Source organism: Rutidosis leptorrhynchoides, chromosome 8, assembly GCF_046630445.1.
Source record: "Rutidosis leptorrhynchoides isolate AG116_Rl617_1_P2 chromosome 8, CSIRO_AGI_Rlap_v1, whole genome shotgun sequence".
Lineage (NCBI taxonomy): Eukaryota > Viridiplantae > Streptophyta > Magnoliopsida > Asterales > Asteraceae > Rutidosis > Rutidosis leptorrhynchoides.
Genome location: NC_092340.1, coordinates 187,557,752 through 187,562,908, shown reverse-complemented (window position 1 = coordinate 187,562,908; position 5,157 = coordinate 187,557,752).

Below are 5,157 nucleotides of genomic sequence, written 5' to 3'. Positions count from 1 at the left end.
CAAAATAATGTTAGTAGTTATTATTAATTGAATTACCTATAAGATATAAATATATTTTTATATAACCTTGTATATAAATTTTAATTTATCATATATGTTTTAATTAAAATACTTTAAAAAGAATCTGATATATGTATATATTAACTATGTAATTAAAATATATCACTATTTTAAATAAGTAAAATATTATATATAAATGATATATATATATAAACTGGTTTGATTTTCATTATATACTCATTATAGGTTTTAATATATATAAATGATATAGGTTCGTGAATCCGAGGCCAACCTTATACTTGATCAATGATGTTATATGTATTTTTACTACAAAATACAGTATGGTGAGTATATAGTCCCTTTTAAACTCTAAATATTTTTGGGCTGAGAATACATGCGCTATTTTTATAAATGATTTACGTTATGGACACAAGTTACTAAAATTACGTTCTACATGGGTTTGAATCAAAAATCCCCTAGCTTGGTAACTTTAACTATTGGTTTATGAACTGGTAGGCGCGAATCCTAAAGATAGATCTATCGGGTTTTACACCCCCACCCAGATGTTGTTCTAGTAAACTAGAAGAACGGGTGTTTAGTACTTCGAGGTTAACGGAACGCACTTGATTCGGTGCACATATTATTATAACTCAGGGGTACACACTCTTGTTAAGGCTAGTTACCGGGTGCCCACTGCTTGGAATGCTTTTCATACACTTGCGAGTGTATTATGTTTTTATATATGAAATCTTGTGGTCCATAGTTATAACGCTGCTAGCATCAAACCTATATATCTCACCAACTTAATGTTGACCTTTTAAAGCGTGTTATTCTCAGGTACGAATTAAGTCTTCCGCTGTGCAATTGCTCATATTAAGGACCTTACTTGGAGTCGATCATCGCAATGGAACCAACTGTTGAAGACTTCGTCCGGGAGGATTAGTTCGGGTTTCTACAGTAAATTTCTATAATAATAATAGAATTAGTTATATTATTAATAATAGTAATATCAAATAATTAAGTGTAATAAAAATACTGATATAATAGTATTAATAATATGTATGAGGGAAAAGATAAATTTAATAATAATATCGGTGAATTTGTAATAACAATAATAACGATTTTTAATAATGCTGATAATAATAATAATATTTAATAAAAGTATTAATATTAATAATAATAATAATATTAATAAATATACTAATAATAAAAATAATGATACAAGAATGTTAAATCTTAATAACTTTAATAATAACAATCATGATAAGAATGATAACAATAATATTATTAATAACACTACTTATTTTAATATTAGGTGGTAAATGATAATAAAAATAATAATATAATAACTTATTTTCAAATCATCTCATAATATTCATATATTCAAATATATGTGTACCTATTTATAAATAATGGTTCGTGAATCGTCAGGCTTGGTCAAAGGGTAACCGATTATCCGAGTATAGATTTCAAACTTTTCTAGACTCAATATTAGGGTTTTTGCTTATCTTGTCGGAGACATATAGAAGATAAGGTTTAAATTTGGTCGGAAATTTCCGGGTCGTTACACCGGTATGGTTGTTATAAATATTCTCGGAGTTTTCGGATGTCCAAACCTGAAAAGATGAAGTCATGTACATGGCACATGGTGGTGTTTAGGTTGATCGAGTCTAACCACCATCACGCGTCACTAGAACTTCGGTATGTCTTACCGTAATATAACCACGTTGATCGAGTGTCGTTATATTACGCCAAATCATACCTCCATTCCCACATCACTCCATGGGTTCAAGTTCGTGTCATCGTGAAAATCTAAAATGAACAAAATGTAACGACGTCTCAAACATGATTCGTATTGAATCGAAAGAATTAGTGCAACTCTAAGGATGCGTTCCCCGAGGGAAGTGTATAAATGATTGTTCACGTCAATGTGGTTCGAGTCAGACAATAAGGTATTCAGGTATGAAAAGAGTAACGAGTCATGATAACGAGTAGCACGCAACCGTAGCGATAAATGGTGATGACGATACTCACCTAGAGTAGTGATGGTAGTAACACCAAAAAGTAGATAGTAAGAAACACCAGTGGGAAACCGATAGTAAATTGAAACGGTGGCAAATAACAATCCGGAAGACAGAGTTCCCGAACAAGTGTGACTAATGAAGTCGTCGTCTTCCATACGTGTATGAATCATGAATTTACGTGTGTTACCAAAAAGTGGCGGAATACGAGTTCGTATGATGAAGGTTGGGTACCATTAAAAAGTTTGCCTAAGAATGATTCAAGTATAATGCACAAGTAGTCAAGTAAGTGCTATCTATAGCAAATGTATGTCAGAATGCAATGGCTAACTATCCGGTTGTAGTCTAGACTCACTAATGCGTCCTAACGACTCTGTTGGACACACTAATGCATCCTAGTTCTCTACAACCAACGCTCTGATACCACTTGTAACGACCCGACCAAAACCGTTATTGACGGCGCCGTTAACTTAGGTCCCGTTGCGTGGTCGTAGTCCCTATATGAGACTCGTTTGACCAAAATTATGTCGCATTCATTTGAAAGGTACAAGACTTGCAAGTTTAGTTTACAAAACCGTTCGACAACAAGTCTAAGTTTACAAAAGTCATAAAGTATAAATGAAATAACTTGCGACATAATTAGTTTAAAAACACAGTTGCTATAAATAGCGTAAGTATGTAAACAAAAGTTTGAATCCAAAAGTGCTATCCCTAGCGTATGCATGCATGGTTGACTCCAATCAAGTAATCAAAGAGTGCGGAAGCGTGTAACAAATAGCCATGTGAAAACCTGAGAAAACATAGAAGAATCTGTCAACGCAAAAACGTTGGTGAAATCATAGGTTTGAGTAAGTGAGTAAAAGTAAAGTAAGTCGAACCACAAGATTTGCAAAGTTGAAATAATAGTAGTACATTCTAAAAGTTAATATTCACGAGCACCCAATTATCAAAGCTTAACGTTCCGTCCGTTGAATACCCCATCAATTAGTGCTAGAACAACACTGTTCCCGAAAATATATTTCATTCGTAAACGGTAGCGAACCGTTTGAATGAGGGTTTGTCAAACACATATGGCCATATAACATAAGTTCTCGCTTACACCATCTGATGTAACTAATGATAATCGGATTGAGGATTTTCGTTCTAAACTCGTATGTAGAATGTTTGTTTTCCCGTTCTTGTGTTCACTTAGTTCAAAAGAATCGTTTATGTTTTCTCATCCCAAAAATAAGTTCAAAAGAGTAAAAAGTGGGACTATGATCTCACCTCGAGTGCACGAGTATAAAAGTACTTCACAAAGTAACGTATGCATGAAAGTTGCTTAGCCTTGACCTAAACAAGTAAGTTATATCAATTAACCAGTTACGACACAAGGTCGGGTGAAATGTGTTCAATTAGTCCTATGGCTCGTTACGACTCGAATAGTATAGCATGTGAATCACGTTGTCAAGTTTCATGTAAGAATCAAGTATAAAAGCATGTTAGAACGATTGTAATAAAGTTTGAGTTGACATTTCAAAACCTTACCATTAGAAAGGAAATCTTATTACGTTTCCAACGATATTTGATTCATCGAAAACGGAGTTACGGTCAAAAAGTTATGGCCAAAACAAGTTTGCTGAAGTTCGGATGAAACAGGCAATTGTCACGGCGCGACAAATTGCTCCGCGGCGCGACAAATGCCTATGTTGAAGGTCAGAAAGCTTGAAAAACATGTTCTAAAATCACCCTTTGGGCCACGGCGCGACAAATTGCTCCGCGGCGCGACAATGGCCGTGGCCTGGTACCAGGTCAGTTTCAAATGTTCAAGTCTTGGTCAAAACTTCAAACAACCATAAAACGCAAACCGTAAACAACTAGAAGACGTATCTTATACCGTTGGAAAGCTCTTTTGACAAGGAACACAACTAAGCACTTATCATCAAACAAAAACAACATTTTCCATAACCGATTTCTCGTCAAGTGATCGTTTAAAAGTCCATTTTCAAAGTTTCAAGTTCATCAATTGCATTTTAAGTTTCGGGAATCCAATTCACACATATGATATGCCGTTTTGAAGGTAATGAAGCATACATTACTACTAAACACTAACAATTAACATTCCATGGCATTTAAACATCTAAATGTTCATGTCAAGAACTATCAAACCCTAGTCAAACATCACAAAATCATTAATCGGGTTTTTGAAGTTTTCTTAATCAACCTACACATCCAAACGAAGCTAGTGATACTAGTAACACAATTAAAACATGCACTTTAACAATCTAACAACATTAACTCATCCAAAATCAAGGATTAAGCAAACCCATTTCAAATGTTCAAACTAGTTACTCAAAACAACGAATCGAGCAAACAAAACATATATTCATGTTATACACGAGCCATAGACACTAACTAACACCATTTCAAGTCAAAAACACGAATTTATAGAAATCTAGAGTTTTTAGAAAGTTACCCAAACGAGATGAAGTTGGTATCAAATTGTAGAGGATGAAGAGAGGATTCCAAATATGTAATTTGTTTTGAAGTTTGCTTCCCGATCCGGATTTAGATGATGATTTATGTTTGTGTTCTTGAGAGAAAAAAAGAAAGAAAGAAGGAAAAAGAAATGGATGAATGAGGGGTGGAGGTGGTGAGTGGTTGACTAGTCAACTACTAGCCACCTCTTTGGTCAAGTGGCGGAACTAGTCCCTCAAGTTTCAGAGCGGGTGCGGGAATTAACCAAACGAATATTTTTAAAACGCAAGTTAACGAGAGATGTTATAATTAAATGACGGAATTATTGTGAACGTTAGTCAACGGAAACTACGAATTTAAATAACGAAAGGTATTATTTAAAAGAAAAAGACGGTGTTAAAAATAAATTTAACGGAAAAAGGCGGGATGTTACAACTAACGGTCATAAAAGCATTCGGGGATCAAGTTAAGTAACTAAGTACTTACTAACAAAGTTTAAAATATAAACGAAGGTAATCAACATGAATTAAGATCTCATAATATAATTGTAGTGACCCGTCCTAATCCACCTGGACGAAGTCTTCAACAGTTGATCCCATTGCGAGGTACAGACCTCTATATGCCATGAATGACTCCATATAATATCTTTAAAATGAGCAAATGCACAGCGGAAGATTTC